The sequence below is a fragment of the Myotis lucifugus genome, unplaced genomic scaffold (genome assembly GCF_000147115.1).
Source record: "Myotis lucifugus unplaced genomic scaffold, Myoluc2.0 scaffold_16, whole genome shotgun sequence".
NCBI lineage: Eukaryota > Metazoa > Chordata > Mammalia > Chiroptera > Vespertilionidae > Myotis > Myotis lucifugus.
In genome coordinates, this window is record NW_005871064.1 from 3,526,134 (window position 1) to 3,544,132 (window position 17,999).

A 17,999-nucleotide genomic window follows, 5' to 3' on the forward strand; every position below is an offset into this window, starting at 1 on the left:
GCTCCTCACACCTGACGCGGGGGCCGGGCGTCCTCGGGAAGGAGGACGCGACCTCCCCGTTATTTTAAGGGCTGAGGTGGACCGCCAGGGCGTCCGTGTGGATGGCGATTCGCAAGCCCACAGGCTGCTGCTCACTTGGTGGGAGACTTGTTTCCCGAAACGTGAAGTTGCGTTTCGGAGTTCCTCGCCCTCCTCCCTGGCGGAGGCTGCGGGTTAGTCAGCGGTGTCACGGGAAGGGCCCCCGCCACCGGTGCTGCCTCAGCATCTGGGAGGGAAGCGTGGTCTTGGGGGGAATCCTGCTTCAGCCTCGACCCTGGATAGTCTCCCGGCGCCGCGGTAAGGAACCCGCACAGTCCACGCTGTCCTGGGGTTTGTTTGTAAACTCGTCTCAGGAGCTCTGGAGGAACAGACATTTTTCCCGCTGGCCCCAGAGCAAGGTCGCCGCCGCTTGGTTGTTGATGCCTTGCTCAGTGGTTCTCAACCTTCCTCATGCCGCGACCCTTTCATACAGTTCCTCATGTCGTGGTGACCCCCAACCATAAAATTATTTTCGTGGCTACTTCATCACTGTAATTGCGCTACGGTTATGAATCGTCATGTAAATATCTGATGTGCAGGATGTATTTTCATTGTTCGCTACCCACAGGTTGAGAACCGCCGCGAGAGGTTCGGGATGGGGGGTGCAGGGGGTGGGGTGGAAAGGGTGTCCCCCCCTGACCTTCAGCGTCCTCGGCGGCACAAAACGGTGATAAACGAGCCGGGCTTATTTATTTATTTTTTTTCACGGCTCGCTGAATGGCTGGCGACATAACTGGGACACTTAGGGACGGAAACGCCGATTTTAAAAACAAAGTCAAAAGTGGAGGTGAGAGTGAACTTGAAATGCAGGCAAATGCAAAGCTTGTGTGTCACACACGTCTGATGTCAGGGTTAACTTGAAAGAAGACGTAAGAAGGAATCCGATAAGAGATTCAGTTTTGTATGCTTATTTATTTTATTTATTTTTGGCGAGGGACGGAGGGTCGGGGAAGGATGTTGGCTGGTTACCTGGCTGGTGGACTTCAGCAAAAGAGCCGGTAGAGCGTGTCTCCCGGCGCCTGGGTCGGGGCACACACAGGAAACGAGCGATGAATACAAAGATGAGGGGAACAACCAGTCGACGTTGCTCTCTTTCTTTCCCTGACGCGCGCTCTCTCAAGTCAGTGCATAAAAGGTGTTCATGACGATCAAGTAGACGGGCTTTAGTGTCTCGGAGCCCTGGCTGTAGAGCTTTTAACGTCTGTGGATCTTTTGGATGGAGCAGGCCTGAGCCTTACCTGTGTAGATTCATACGTTAAATTTAGGATGGCTTGAGAAGACTGAAGTTTGAAGTTGTTTCTTTTTTAACTGCAGTATTTTCTTAATTTTTGTGCATAACGGATGTATACCACTTTTTCCTCTTCTAAGGTATTTCGTTGGTGAAAACTTTTTCAAGTCTCGTCTTACACTTTTGTAACTGTTGTTGGTCAAAGCTTAGCAAAAAGCAGAGAATTTATGTACTGGGATAGGGCAGAGCAGGTGGTCAGTGCTTAGGTGGGAGCCGAACCAGGAACTGCAGAGTGGTTTGGAAACCAGAGAAGCTTTTCTCCTTGTCTCTCTCCCTTTCCCCCTCCCATTTGTGTTCTGGGTCAGCTTCCTCATTTCTCTCTGTAAATCAGTTGTGTTGTCACTGCTTCTGCCTGCACTTGATCATTCCAGTGGGTTGAGGGAAAGGAATGGGTCTGTTCTCTGTGAAGGGAAATTGTGGGCTGAATCACCAAAGATGATGATAATAATGCATCACGTATTAGAAGCTTCCAGGGTGTTGGAGGGAGAAATTATTCAATTCATCAGTTGCTTATTTTACAGCACTTATTTTGGTAGGATTTTGTGGATAAACTAGTTTGCAAATTTAGTGAATTAACCTGGGACAAGCTTATAAGAGCTGATGCCTGGACTTCTGTCACTGCCACCCTGCTTTCTAGTCTCTAGCAGAGCCCAGCACAGAGGTGGAGGAGAGGCAAAATAGTTGGGGTTCTGAAGTCCCTCATCTCTTCTTCAGTCAGAACAGCTTTTTACCCTTGTCTTTCTCCTCCAGTTGCACCATTTCATGCTGGTGTCACCCTTCAGCCATCCTTAAAAAGGCCCCTGCTGCAATTTAACCTGGCTAATCTACTCTCCTACTTCCCTCCACTCAAATGTAAGGGTAGAGGAGGATCTATTGTATTAAGATTTCTTTTTTAAAGAGTCTCTTTTCTGTATTCACACCCTTTTGTGCATTGAGAATTTATTATCTCTCTGTGTGTCAAAACAAGAGTGAATGTTTAAGTGTCTGGGTGTGTATTTGGGCTAGTGAAGAAGAGCCAGTGATTATAACTTTCTTAATAGATACTGGTAATCCAGACACAAAATCTTTTATACTAAGAGGCTTAACTAATTTTGTAACAGATTTTCTATTCGGAAGTCTTGAGTATTTGGTTCCTTACACCTAGTAGGACTGGCCATTCTGGTAGAAGTAGAATGGGAAGTTAAGGGGGGTTTGAAGTTAGAGGTCCTCATTCCTCCTACTCCCCAACTGTTGAACAAGGAAATATTCAAATTGATGATAGATGTAACAGAATCTACCATGTGATTCAAAGCTATTAGTGGTATTAAAAGATAAATGCAGGCATTACATTTTAAGAATTTATTTGAGCAAAAATCAGTTTGAATTGGGCAGCACTAAACCATATGTGGTTAGGAGCACTCAGTTAATAGGAGCTGGCAGAAAACGTATAGAGAAAAGGTAGAAGCAAGGTAAGGAAATTATTGACTGGCTGTAGCTTAAATCCTAGTTGGCTTAGATGTTGGTTTGCTGACATAGGCACCACAGCATTAGAGTCACCTAGGTTTAATGGCTTCCTTGTTTAATTAATACAGCAACTTCCCCCTTTGGTCATCACGTCAGACAGGAGAGTTTGACTGAAAACTTGGTATTAGCGCACTCTTAGTCACCATCAGAGTTAAAATGCTATGTTTCATTGTGAAACTCAGGTTATGATGTCATCTATGGAGGAATTGCTTTCGCTGTTCATCCCATTGCTCATCTTGTTTCTGTTTCTGGGTAGTAAGGAGAACCTGCTATGGTCTCTTTTAACGACGTTAAAGGGCATTCTTTCTTAGGTGTCGTTTCCAGAATACCTACTCTCCAGGTTCTAAACTGTGAAAGGTTTGATCATCTGTTGGAGGTCCACAGAAAGCTTCCTTTACCTGGTGGAAAAATATTTTGGCATGATGCATTAAAGCTTTACAGTATTGAGTCATTTCAGAATTGATGAGTGCAGGAGACATGTGTGGTTTTATCATCAAAGGCATAGTTCTTCTTGTTACTATTTCATAAGGCATTAATTTATGCCTTTCTCTAAGTGTCTAATTGCCACCAAAACCAATGGTAAAACTTTTGACCAGGGCAGTCCAGTTAATTCTGTTAATTTAACTAGCTTTAGTCCATTGGAATTTACCAGGTGACTGAGGACAGTAAGGGCAATGTTAATGCCATTGTGTCAGCAGCGCTGTATTTAATAATTTGTCCAATGAAATGAGTTCTCCTGTGTGTGTGTTATCTCTGTGTGTGTCAAAATGAGAGATTTCTCTGGGGATACTCCATAAAGGAAATATATGTTTTCTAAAAGTTTCTTAGCCACTGTTTTGGTGTCAGCCTTTCTGTATGGGAAGGCTTTAATTCATCCTGAGGACATACAAACAATTACTAGAATATAGTGATAATTCATTGTGGGAGGCAGTAGAATGAAATCCATTGTAAGTTCAAATGGCCTAGACAGGGGTCCTCAAACTACGGCCCGCGGGCCACATGCGGCCCGCCGAAAACATTTATCCGGCCCGCCAGGTGTTTTTGCTGCCGCTGTGTGCATAGGAATTTGTTCATAGTTTTTTTTTTTAAACTATAGTCCGGCCCTCCAACGGTCTGAGGGACAGTGAACTGGCCCCCTTTTTAAAAAGTTTGAGGACCCCTGACCCTAGTAAGTCACCGGTGGGGATGCTCTGTTAATATCTTAATAGCCTTTCCAGGGTTATGGGCTTGGCAAATTAGACATTGGTCACAAACCAAATTTGTGACCTTAGATCAGTGATCTCACCAATACTTTTTCATAGTTTAGATCATTTTATCTGTGCCATGATGAGTTGCTGAATGTAGAGCTTTTAGTAATGGCATTTTTAGGTACAGTGAACGAACCAGGTGGCTGTCTGGGCTCTCAGTGAGTCCTTGGTTAATATTAAATTTGCATCCTTGTTAGTCTCAACAGTGTTATCTAGCTTGGTGCCTGATTTTGTCTTTTTAAAAAAATATATTTTTATTGATTTCAGAGAGTAAGGGAGAAGGGGAGAGAGATAGAAACATCAGTGATGAGAGAGAATCATTGATTGGCTGCCTCCTGCATGCCCCCTACTGGGGATCGAGCCCACAACCTGAGCATGTGCCCTTGACTGGAATCAAACCTGGGACCCTTCAGTCCGCAGACTGATGCTCTATCCAGCGAGCCAAACCGGCTAGGGCTTTTTTTTTTTTAAAGTATATTTTTATTGATTTCAGAGAGGAAGGGAGGGGAGAGAAACAGAAACATCAATGATGAGAGAGAATCACTGATCGGCTGCCTCTTGCATGCCCCATACTGGGGATTGAACCCACAGTAGGAATATGCCCGGGAATCAAACCGTCACCTGGTTCATACTAGTAGGTCGATGCTTAACCACTGAGCCATGCTGGCCAGGCTGATTTTGTTTTTTATATAAATTATCTATTTATATATCTATATATATAAAAGGCTAAGTGACCGGCCGACCAGCCAGTAGGTATGACACACATTGACCACCAGGGGGCAGACGCTCAATGTAGGAGTTGCCAAGCGACAGCAACTTTGCAGAGTGCCCTCTCCCACTCCAGGACCCCTCAGGGGATGTCAGAGAGCTGGTTTCGACCTGATCCCCTCAGGTCAGGACAAGGGACCTCACCTGCCCGAGGGACCCCCTCACTCCACAGGCGCCTTTTCAGCCATTGCGCGGCCTGCTCCAGGTGTGCTGGTGGGGGAGGGACCCCAGGAGGTTGGCTCCAGGGCGTGTCTGGCCCATCTTTCCCAGTCCCGCCCCACTGGCCAACTTCTAATTAATTTCCTTTCAATGTGCATGAATCTGTGCACCGAGCCACTACTTACAAATAATTTGGTTTGAGTCAGTCATAGGAAGTTTATTCAAGTTGCATATTGGGACAATTTAGTTCTGATTCATGTTGCATCTGCTAGAGGTTTCCCTGAACTCAGATTCTGTTTTTCTAGTAATAGCTTCAATGTTAATAATTGCAATTCAGTTAGGCAGTAGAATGGCAGAGCGCAGTTCATTTACTTGGGGCCCATTCTCTTTTTTTTCTAAATATATTTTTTATTGACTTCAGAGAGGAAGAGAGAGGGAGAGAGATAGAAACACCAATGATAAGAGAGAACCATTGATCGGCTGCCTCCTGCACGCCCCCTACTGGGGATGGAGCCCATAACCCTGGGCATGTGCCCCTGACTAGAATTGAACTTGGGACCCTTCAGTCCGCAGGCTGACACTCTATCCACTGAGCCAAACCAGCTATGGCGGGGCCCATTCTTGATTGCAGTTCCACTAGAAGTGAGGAACTCTCTCTGTTTCTTTAACATACCAAAGTCATGGACCACCCCAAAGGCATAGCTGCTGTCAATCCTATATAATAAAAGCTTAATATGCAAATGGCAGAACGACCGGTGGAACAACCTGTTGCTATGATGTGCACTTACCACTGGGGGGCAGACGCTCAAGGCAGGAGCTGTCCCCAGCCTGCAGGCTCCAGGCCAGCCAAGGCAGGAGCCAGCGCGGGCTCCCCTGATTGCCCCGCTGGTCACCCCACAGATCGGCTCTCATCACCGGCCAGGCCTACGGACCCTACCCCTGCACGAATTTCATGCATTGGGCCTCTAGTATAAAATGTTTTTGGATTTTCCATTGGATAGCTAACAAGCTAAAGTGAGGGCATGTAGTTCTGCTGGTTGAGCAGACTTAAACTGAGGAAGGATTCCCCTTTCCAGTAGTTCATATTGAGTTGTTAACAGCATGTTGTGCTTGATATTTCCCTTCTGCAATTATAGCATAGGACCCATGGATGAAAAGGGTATTAAATCTGTGTGTTTTGCAAGTCAGTACAAGGGCTTAATAACCGTGACACCATGTCTACATAGTTATGGTGATCTGTGCCATTGTCAGGCAAGGGTAGCAGGATTGAGCAAATTGCAGCGCTTAATATGGAGTTTAGGTGAAAGGAGAAGGATCTCATAAACATTTGGATACTGTAAACATTTGATACATAAACATTTGATTACTGGGTCTAATTGTTAGTATAATTTGGGAGCCCTAGGACCGGAATTTGTTATAGAGCTAATTTTAATTGGCTAAAAGCTTGCTCGTGAATTTCTTCCCAGGGTCTGGGGTCTGGGGTCTGGGGTCTGGGATTGAGTTCCTTGTAAACTGATACAGAGGAGTTTCAATCAGAGAAAAATTTGTAACCCAAGATCTGTAATATTCTTCAAGTCCAAGGAAACTCATTAACTGTCATTTTGATGTAGGTTTAGGGAAGTTTTGGGATTATGTTTATTCTTTCAAGTGAGAGGGAAATGCCTTCTGCAGTCAAATCATGTCCTAGGTAGTGAACCTTTTTTGAGAATTGGAGTTTTTCCTTGGAGGCCTATGGCCTTTACAAACTAATTGCTGTAATATATAAATTGAATCTATTTCTGAATCCTTATTAGCGGAACATAACAGATAAGTCATCTACATATTGAATGAGTGAAGATTTCTTAGGAAACTGTAAAGTTGCCAAGTCTTTTTTTTTAAAAATATATTTTATTGATTTTTTACAGAGAGGAAGGGAGAGGGATAGAGAGTTAGAAACATCAATGAGAGAGAAACATCGATCAGCTGCCTCCTGCACACTCCCCACTGGATATGTGCCCGCAACCAAGGTACATGCCCTTGACCGGAATCGAACCTGGGACCCCTGAGTCCGAAGGCCGACGCTCTATCCATTGAGTCAAACCTGTCAGGGCTAAAGTTGCCAAGTCTTGATGTAAAACCTTCAAAAATAGGATGTGGCTTCAGTGTACACTGTGGCATTATAGTCCAGGTATGTTGTTATTTTTTCTAAGTGAAGGTAAGTAAATACTGATTCTCCTTGTCAACTGGGATACTAAGGAAAGCGCAGAGCAAAGATCCACCACTGTGGACCATTTTGAGACGATAGGTACATTAGCTAACAAGGCATTGGAATTTGAAACTACCTTAGTATCACCGTTTTATTTGCACGCAGCAAATCCCCAGCTTCATCCATTTGGATTTTTAATGGGTAAGATCGGAGTGTTACAGGGGCTAGTGCGTGGAATTTTAAGTCCTTGCTTAATTAAGTTTTCTACAGTTGGTGATAGCTTCTGGTTTTAGTGGATATTGAGGGGATTTAGGCAGGGGTTTGGAATGATATATTTGGAATTTTGTGGGTTCAGAGCTCTTAATTTGTATTTCTCAATGTAAGAAGAAGCCTGTAGGCATTCAGGCACTTCTGGGAGATGGGGTTTCAGATTTTCTCAATTTCATCAGTCCCTTGTTGCAGAGGAGCAGAGCAGCTCAGGTTTAGGAGAGTTAGGAATTTCTGAGACATTTCTTCTTCCCAGTTAAATTTTATATGACTCCTCAATTTAGAAAGCAAATCTTGTCCAAACAGGTTTATTGGGGCAGTGTCACATAGAAGGAAAGTATGATTTCCAAAAATGGCCCTAGTGTCATCTGGACTGGTTTAGACCCATTGAGTTTGGTTAGAAATTCCCACTACAAAAATATTCTCTTACCTCTTAGGGATTTGCTGTTTATGAAAGTAGATAAAGTGGCTTTGGTGTCCACCAGTACTATACCGATTCTTCATTAATTTTTATCTTAGTTTCCCCTTGTTCATTTAGAGGTATCATGGGGAGCAACTTCCCAGTGGATCCTTTGGGGCCTCATCAATGATGATTATTATTTTGGAAATCAAATCTTTCAAGACTTCTCTGATGGAAGAACAGTCTGGCAAAAAGTGGAGGTCTGTTAAAGGACGGGTTCTGTAGGAGCATTCCCTTTTCCAGTACCCTGGTTGTTTACAATGAAGGCAGAGATTTCAGGGCACAGTGTTCCTGAGTGGAGGACTTCTAGATTCTGGCTTGGAATGTGTATGTGAAGGTCCTCCTCTCGGTCCTTGGAGCTCTTGTAACTGTGGGCCATGTCTATTGGCTTTAAAAATTTTACCTTGCCTCAAGGTTTTCTCAAAATGCTCAGCTAATTCAGCAAGAGGGGCAGCTTTCCAGCCCAGCTTATGTCTCTTTATTAGGCTACTTAGTTCAGACTGGAGCCTGCTAATGAATACGGAAGTCAGGGCTTTTTCTGTGCTTGGGTTTAATAAAGAAAGCCCAGAATGTTGCACACAAAAGGTTTCTAGTCTTGTATTATAGTCTGAGATTGGTTCACCCTTTTTGTTTTTGTTTGCAAGATTGGATGATAGACCAATCAGTCTTTTAAATAAATACCTCATCAGTACTTTCAGCTAGGTCTTGGCGCTATCAGGAAAGTGAAAAGGTTCTAACTTTTCCACATCCTCAAACTCATGGTTGTGGAGTGGTGTCTCATTGTGGTTTTGATATGCATTTCCCAATGACTAATGATACTGAGCTTCTTTTAAAAAAAATTTTTATTGATTGATTTTATTTTATTTTTATTTTTTTTAAATTAAATCTTTATTGTTCTGATTACATTTGTTCCTCTTTTTTTCCCATAACTCCCCTTCTCCCAGTTCCCGCCCCACCCTCCGCCCTCACTCCCCACCCACTGTCCTCATCCATAGGTGCACGATTTTTGTCCATTCTCTTCCCGCATCTCCCATTCCCCCCCCCCCCCAAGAATAGTCAGTCCATTCCCCTTCTATGTCCCTGATTCATTGTAATCACCAGTTCATTCTGTACATCAGATTATTTATTCACTTGATTCTTAGATTCACTTGTTGATAGATGCATGTTTGTTGTTCACAATTTGTATCTTTACCTTTTTCTTCTTCCTCTTCTTAAAGGAAACCTTTCAGCATTTCGTATAATACTGGTTTAGTGGTGATGAAGTCCTTTAGCTTTTCCTTATCTGTGAAGCTCTTTATCTGACCTTCAATTCTGAATGATAGCTTTGCTGGATAAAGTAATCTTGGTTGTAGGTTCTTGGTATTCAGCACTTTGAATATTTCTTGCCATTCCCTTCTGGCCTGCAAAGTTTCTGTTGAGAAATCAGCTGACAGTCGTATGGGTATTCCCTTGTAGGTAATTGAGTCTCTTTCTCTTGCTGCTTTTAAGATTCTCTCTTTGTCTTTTGCTCTTGGCATTTTAATTATGATGTGTCTTGGTGTGGTCCTCTTTGGATCCCTTTTGTTTGGGGTTCTCTTCGCTTCTTGGACCTGTAAGTCCATTTCTTTCACCAGGTGGGGGAAGTTTTCTGCCATTATTTCTTGAAATAGGTTTTCAATATCTTGCTGTCTCTCATCTTCTGGCACCCCTATTATTCTGATATTAGTGCGCTTGAAGCTGTCCCAGAGGCTCCTTACACTATCTTCACACTTTCGGATTCTTTTTTCATTTTGCTTTTCCAATTGGGTGTTTTTTGTCGAATCTTTGGTTTGATTCTTGTGCTCCTCTGGTCTGCTATTGGGTATAATATTCTTTATTTCAGTCCGTGTATGCTTACTTTCTAATTTCTTTATCGTAGCATCGAGGGTCTCATTAGTTTTCGTGAGGCTCTGCTCAAGTTTATAGCAAGCCCTCAAAATTGCGATTCTTAGCTCCATATCCTCCATTTCTGTCATGTTTTTTTGTCTCCGCATCTTTTATGCTTTCTTGGTGCACCCCCTTGTGGTCTTTGTGCGCAGTCTTGTTCTAGCCAAGCCTTAATTGTTGTAGTTAACACTAGAGGGATTTGACCACCAGCCGACTGGCTGTAGGAATCAGCTGTGTGGAAAACGTCTGTCTTCTGGGAAGGCGCTAATCCAGCCTTTGCCTGAGGCGATCGGCAAATGGCTGTGCGCAGGGCTTGGGCGGGGCGGGATCAACAGGGCGGGTGGAGGGAGCAGTTATGGCCACTCTCAGTCCCGTTCCCAGAGGCTCTGCTTCTCAGAACCCCGGCAGCCGCTGCAAACCTCGGAGAGAAAGCTGCCCTCAGGTTCCAACTGATGCCGGATAATCCCGCTTCTCCCCTCTGAGTCTGAATCCCTAGAGACTCGCCCGGATCTGGAGCCCAGAGTCTGAGACTCACTCCCGACCGAAAACGACAACCGCGCCCTCAGCCACCAGCTCGCTTTCGTGCGCACCTCGGTACCTTTGTATTTTCCACACTGCGCCTCCTCTGAGCCTCGGTTTGCTGTTCTCTTTCCTTCTAGTTGTAGAGTCTCTCTTCAGCCAGCCTTCCTGTGGTTCTGGGTGATGTCCGTTCCGTCTTTTAGTTGTATTTTTGAAATGGTTGTATGCGGCAGCGGTCTCCGGTGTTTACCTACGCCGCCATCTTGGTCTCTATTGATTGATTTTAATGAGAGAGAGAGGGAGGGATAAAGAAAGAGAGAGAGAGAAAGACATTGATTTGCTGTTTCACTTATTTATTCATTCACTGATTGATTCTTGTATGTGCCCCTACCAGGGATTGAGCCCACAACCTTGGCGTTTGGGTATGATGCTCAAATCAACTAGGCTACATTGGCCAGGACTTGAGCATCTTTTCATGTGCTTATTGGCCATTGTATATCTTCTTTAGAGAAGAGTTCAAACCTTTTGCCCATTTCTTAATTGGGTTATTTTAAAAATTAAGTTTAAATTCTTTATTCTAGATACAAGTTCTTTATCAGATATATGATTTTCACTTTTTCTTTTTGTGGATTGTCTTTTCACTTTCTTGATAGTGTACGTTGAAACAAAAGTTTTTAATTTTGATGAAGTTTATCTGCATTTTCTTTTGTTGCTTTTGATGTCAATTCGAAGAAACCATTGCCCAATCAGTGTCATAAAGATTTATGCCTGTTTTCATCTAAAAGGTTATATTTATAGTTTTAGCTTTTACATTTAGGTGATTGATCCATTTTGAGTTAATGTTTGCTTATGGTGTGAGGGATTCAACTTCTTTTGCATGTGGATACCAGTTTTCCCAGCACTATTTTTTTTTAAAGACAATTTTTTTCCTTTTGAGTTGTCTTGACAGTCTGTTTTTATTCAAGTACCTCAACATAAGGAATTGGATAGTTGAATTGAAGTAAAAGTGTTATGTGGAATCAATTGGTATCATAGTCCAAACTATTTTCTATGAATATTCATTTTGAACCCCCTAGCAATGTGGCTTTTTTCCTAGACTTTTTGGAAAAGTGGTTTGAAACTGTTTGTTTGCTTTTTGACTTTGCAGAGAGCAATATATACCTAACAAAGACATTCAGAGCTCTCCATTTGCTTATTCATGTAGGTTAGTAAAAGCAAATCTTGATTATGCCACAAAATGTATATATATTTTTAGTGTTTGCCTGGATATTGACTTTATGACATTGAACAAGTTATTGCACTTTTTCCTTAATCTGAAAAATGGTTTTAATAACATTTTATATTTTCTTATTTCCATTCCTCATTTTTTCCCCCCAAATAAAAACAGTCCTTGTGCAGATAGTGCAGAAAAATTCCAAAGGAAAGTAAAAGTCCATCCTTTCCCACTAAGTCTCACTCCTGATATAACTGCCTTAAACTCTTTTATTTTTAATTTTTAGGTAAATTCCCAAACTTAAAAATACCACATCTCTTTTTATATCTTGATTTTTCTTTGAATTCTAAACAGTATCTGTTGCTTGACTTTCTAGTAAATAACAAATTTCGGTCATTATGTTTTCCACTTTGTTTCTAATTCTGCTGTTACATTTTTTTGGTTCCTATTCCGGTGTTGATTATTCTTAACTTTTTGCAGCAAATTTCTGTTTCTTGGCCTATCAGTTTCAGATAATACATCTTCCATTCCGAGCTTTTAACACCCATCTATTTCTCTTTGTTTTTTCTACCTCCACACTTCCTTTTCTTCCAACCTTAATTTTCTGTTTTATTGTCAAGATTTTTATTATTGGTTTATAACTCTTGCACACTTTTTGTACTTCTAAAGGAGATTCTAGAAATTAAGTACTAATAGCTAGCCTTTGTTATGTAAATATTAATCACTGTTAGAACCAAGTAGAGTGGAGCTGTAGAGGAAATTCTGTTAACTAAACCCGTGCTGCCCTGGCCAATGTTGCTCAGTTGATTGGGTGTTGTCCCATGCACCGAGCAGTTGCTGGTTCCATGCCCTGGTTGCAGGCTCGATTCCTGGTAGGCAGGCGGTTTGCAAGAGGTAGCTGATCGATATTGCGGTTTCACATCTATGTTTCTCCTCCCTTCCTCTCTCTCTAAAAATCAATAAATTATTCTTTAAAAATAGTATAAACCTCTGCTCCTTAAAGGAGAAATATAACAAAGTCCCGCTTGATTGAGGAGAGCTCATGGACGTTATTTTTTAAATTTGGTATTACAATGTGTTCTCATCTTGTAGCCATTCAGTTTTTCTGCAAGATAGGTATTCTGGAGTTCTCAACCTTCCTTTTCTAATTGGCGCACTTTCTTTCTAGGTGCGCTAATACAGCTGTCATTCTGGGATTACTTTACATTACACTCCTGGGTTATGGCTATTATTTGGATTCCATGTCTTTTTTTTAATTAAAATTTTATTTTACAGGAATACAGGATGGGGCAAAAGTAGGTCTGCAGTTGTGAGTACATGAAATAGTTTATTCTTGTATTATTATTTGTTAATCATTGTATTATTTTCCATACGAACAACTGTAAGCCTGCTTTTGCCCCAACCTGTATAATTATAAGTATGCTGGTGGGTAAGCTGGTGATAAACTTTGTAAGTTTTGAATATTTGAAAATGGCTTGCCTTTTGTTTCTGATTGAAATTTTAGATATAGAATTTTAAGTTGGTAATACAACTTTTCTCTCTGAACTTTTAAAATTTTGGTCTAGGAATTTAAAGCAGCCCCAGTGTTGCTAATCTGGTGGTTATCCTTTTGTAGTAACCTTCTTTACAGTCTTTATGGTGATATCTTTATCTTTGGTCTCTTAAATGTGTTTAGTGATAGGCTTTTTTCATTCCTTCTGTCAGGTACCTTTTCAGTTTTAAGACTCTTTAGGTCTGGGGAATTATCTTTGATAATTTCTTTCCTCCTTTTTTGTTTTCTCGGAGACTCTTGATGGATGAATGTTGGACTTCCTAGATTGAAGCTTCATTTGTTTATTACACTCTGGAATAGTTCTCTTTTACTTTGCCTTTGAACTTTTCTGTAGAACTTATTTCAGTAATTGTATTTTTAATACATAAGACTGCTATCCTCGCTCCTTCCTGCCCTCCTCCCTCCCTCCCTCCTTTTCTTTTTGAGTATAGTGCATATTGTTGTGTTTGTTCAGACCCTTCTACTAACAAAATAACATAGTTCCAGTTATTCCATGTCCTGTTTTTTGTTGTCCATTCTTAATTTTAGACGTTTTGGTAGATGTTTAGTGGTTTTAATTTGCATTCCCACAGTCCCCTAATAAGTAATTATATAAAACCCCTTTTAATATACTTGCAATTTGGATATCTTTTGTGATGTGACTTGCCAAGTTTTTTGCCCATTTTTATACTGGGCCTTCTGTCTTTTTCATACTTATTTGTAAGAGTTTATTATATACCCTAGATACCAGCTCTTACAGATTATATTTTGCAGATAACCAGCCCTGTAAGTCTATTCAGAGTTCTGCTTGACTTCTCAACTTATCCACCATCCTTTCCCATTGGCAAATATCTCCAGGGGAAAAGAGGCATCCAATGTGCTACGCTTCCCTCCTTTCCACAGTCTTGGCCTCTCAGGTCCTTGCTGCCTTTGTAGTGCGTTATGCCTTCAAACATATGTGTTTATTAATATTATATTCAACTTTCAGGTTTTAATAGAAAAAGTTAAAGTCAGTCATTGGGGGACATGGAAGTAGACCAAGTCCTCCTGCATTGCAGTTTTTCAAGGAGCTTCTTGAGTATTAGGTTCTCCACATAATTTTAGAGTCATCTTTTGAAGTTATGTAGGTACACACACACAACCTTTTGGGGTTTTTATGGGAAATGCATTGGAGAAAATTAACATTTTGTTACTAAGTTTTCTTAATCATGACCATTGTAATCTTCATATACCAGTATTTAGATCTTTTAGTGTCTCTCAATAAAGTTTTATAATTTTCTTCAACTAAACTATTGCAGATATTTGTTAGATTTATTTCTAGGTACCCTATGTTTGTATCAAATCATAAATGGTACCTTTTTATAATTATGTTTTCTGTCTTGAGGGTAAATAGAAGTAAAATTTGACTTTGTATAACAATCTTGCTATACTCCTAATTATGATAAATTATCTATAGAACTCTTTTGGATTTCCTATGTAGACCAACCTATCTGTGAATAATGACCTCTTTGTTTCCTCCTTTCCAATTCTTATGCTTTTTTTTTCTCTTTCTTTCTTTCTTTTTCTTGTCTAAATGTGCTGGCTAGGATCTCCAGTACAATGTTGAATAGAAGCGGTGATGGGGGCATCCTGATCTTGTTCCTGATTTTAGAGGAAATACTTTCAAAGTTTCACAGTTAAGTATGATGCTTGCTGTAGGTTTATTGTAGATAATCTTTTCAGGTTAAGGCTGTTCCTTTCTATTACTAGTTTGCTAATTTAAAAAAATGGATGTTGAATTTTATCAGAAGCCTTTTCTGCATCTTTGAAGAGGATCATGTTTTTATTCTGTAATCTGTTAATGTTTTTCTTCTGTAATCTGTTAACATGGTGAACTACATTGATTGATTTTCTGATATTTAAATCAACCTTGTGTTTCAAGTATAAAGTCAACCCGGATCTTTCTGTCTCTGTCTCTCTCTGTCTCTGTCTGTCTGGGTTTGTGTGTGTGTGTGTGTGTGTGTGTGTGTGTGTGTGTGTGTCTCAATTTGAAGACAGTTAATTCAGGATTTTTGTCTCTAATAATGTGTAATATTGACCTATAATTTTAAAAATATATACTTTTCCCCTTCTGGAAGAGTTGATGTAAGATTAGAATGATCTGTTTCTTAAATGTTTGATAGAACTCCCTTGTAAAATTGTTACTGTTTTTTTCTTTGTGGGGCACTTTCTTAACTATTCTAATTGTTTTGGTTGTAGGATTGTTCGTATTTTCAATTTCAAACCGGTTTTGGTAGGTTATACTTTTATAGAAAATTGTCCATTTCATCCATGTTCTTCAATTTATGGTATTAATTTGTTAATCTCTAATTTTGTGTTACCTGTCTTTAATGTCCCTTTTATCTTTTTTAAAAAAACTTTCTTTTCCTTGATCAGTGCTAAGAGCTAAAAGTTTGCCAATTTGTAAGATTTCAAAGAGTTGCATTTTTGTCTTATATGCTCTTAAATGTATACTTTCCCATTTCATTAATTTCTGCTCATTTCTTTCCTTATACTTCCTTTGGGTTTGTTTCTATTCTTTTTCTGATTGCTTATTTTTTTAATTTTAACATAGGCAGTTAAGACCAGGAATTTCTATGTATTGCTTTCCTTGTTCACACAAGTTTTGATGTGGAGTGTTTTCGTTTGTGAATATTTTTCTATTCTGTGAATTCTTTAATTTATCATTTATTTAAAAGTTTTGGTTTCAAATATAGAGACATTTGGTCAGCTCCAGGTCTTACTCTTCTTTCTGGCTTCATGGTGCACATGTGTATAAATAAATATGACCCACAGGTGGGTTACCTTTGAGTTCAGAATTGACTGAAAATCACCAAGTAGGTTGATTTATGAGGCAGCAAGTGGCTAAAAGTATAAACTAGGGTGCGTTGAATAAATAGATGGTAAAACCTGAAGCAGGAACTGCCTGTTACCTTCATTTTACTCCCAAGAACAAGTCAATAGGGAGTGGCTTGGAGGAAATATTGTCCTTTGAGATTTTTAAAAATTTTTTTTATTGCTTTTAGAGAGAGGAAGGAAGAGGGATAGAGAGACACATTGATTGGCTGCCTCCTGCATGCCTGCTACTGGGGATCAAGCCCAAAACCAGGGCATGTGCCCTGATCAGGAATCCAACTGGTGACCTCTTGGTTCATGGGTCAATGCTCAACCACTGAACCACACAGGCTGGGCATCCTTTGAGATTTGTGATCACTCATTTCCTTGCTCTTCAAAGGTCTTTTCCTCATTGGATACTCAGCTAGCTTGGAAATTCAGTTCTAGAACAGCGGTTCTCAACCTGTGGGTTGCGACCCCTTTGGGGGTCGAACGACCCTTTCACAGGGGTCGCCTAAGACCATCGGAAAACAAATATATAATTACATATTGTTTTTGTGATTAATCACTGTGCTTTAATTATGTTCAATTTGTAACAATGAAAAGACATCCTGCATATCAGATATTTACATTATGATTCATAACAGTAGCAAAATTACATTTATGAAATAGCAACGAAAATAATTTTATGGTTGGGGGGTCACCACAACATGAGGAACTGTATTAAAGGGTCGTGGCATTAGGAAGGTTGAGAACCACTGTTCTAGAAATTTTACTGTTATATAAGACTAGGGGCCCAGTGCACGAATTCGTGCACCTTAAAAAAGGAACTGTGGGCCACGAGGCTGCAAGTAGGCACAGGGGCAGGTCTTGGCCCATCCTCTGTACCCCCGCCCAGCCCCTCCCACCCAGCCCCTGGTCCCCTGTCTGCTTTCAGTCCTGCTCCCACTGCTCCCACTCCCACGAGCTGACGTCACCAGCCCCAATAGCACCCACTGAAGGCGTGGAGCGATTGGGGCCAGCGCCAGCAGTGGGTTCGAGCAGCAGCTGCTTCCCTGATGGCCCCTCAGGAGCAGGGGGAGGTAGAGAAGCCCTGAGGGGTGATCGGGGCCTACAGGCGCCGCTCACACCTGCTGGTGGTGCTGAGTGTTCGGGACCAGCACCGGGCATGGGCAGTGGTGGCTCCAGTGCTGGCAGCAGGTGCGAGCACTAGGTGGGACTGCGGCTTGCGGGAGCAAATAATTTTCAATAACCACCAGAGGCTCGCCCCGATGACAGCGACCGGTGCCCCACCTTGGTCTGGCACCCCCACTCACCTGCTCCACCATTTCACCACAGCCAACACCTGCCATGTTCTGCACACCCCCCCCTGGTGGTCAGCGCACGTCATAACAACCGGTTGTTCGTTTATTTGGTTGTTCTAGTTGTTCTGCCATTCGGTCTATTTGCATATTAGCCTTTTATTATATAGGATATGTGGATTTTTAGCTTTAATATTAAAAACATTATTTTCTTATATTGTCCTTTGATATTTAAGTTGGGGTAAAAAATTCGTTGGCTTTTGGATTACAAATCTGTCTTGCCCCAGCTGGTGTGGCTCAGTGGTTGAGCATCTACCTATGAACCAGGAGGTCAGGGTTTGAGTCCTGGTCAGGGTACATGCCAGGGTTGCAGGCTCAAGCCCCAGTGTAGCGTAAAGGAGGCAGCCGATCAATTATTCTCCCTCATCATTGATTTCTCTATCTCTCTCTCCCTCTCCTTTCCTCTCTGAAATCAATAAAAATATATATTTTTAAAAATCTGTCTTGATATTGTAAATTTATTGCTTAGTATCAGAAGTTATGCATATAGTGTTGTAAAATTCTAATTGGTCAATTGATGATAATGCTGTAACAAATATTATGTATTGGTAGGGCTTAGTTTTAAAAAGGAATATTTTTATTGGTTATAAATTTCATAGTCCAACAAATACAAGTTTTCACTTGAGCATAAGTGGATTATGAGGGTTAATAGAAATTAATAG

The 17,999-nt window shown here is 41.2% G+C and overlaps 1 protein-coding gene across 7 annotated transcripts in view; it reads left to right on the top strand.

The window, feature by feature from the left end:
- PIAS2 (protein inhibitor of activated STAT 2) overlaps positions 1 to 17,999 on the top strand; it is a 70,515-nt gene that overhangs the window by 1,185 nt on the left and 51,331 nt on the right. The window contains exons 1-2 of one of the 7 annotated variants that reach the window (XM_023750860.1): positions 8,138 to 8,155; positions 14,710 to 14,798. The exons of 5 other annotated variants lie outside the window; for them this stretch is intronic. The gene's annotated coding sequence lies outside the window, so the exon portion shown is untranslated. Of the gene's footprint in view, positions 1 to 8,137; positions 8,156 to 14,709; positions 14,799 to 17,999 lie in introns of those variants that run through there. One more of the 7 variants, XM_014452542.2, reaches the window with a different exon arrangement.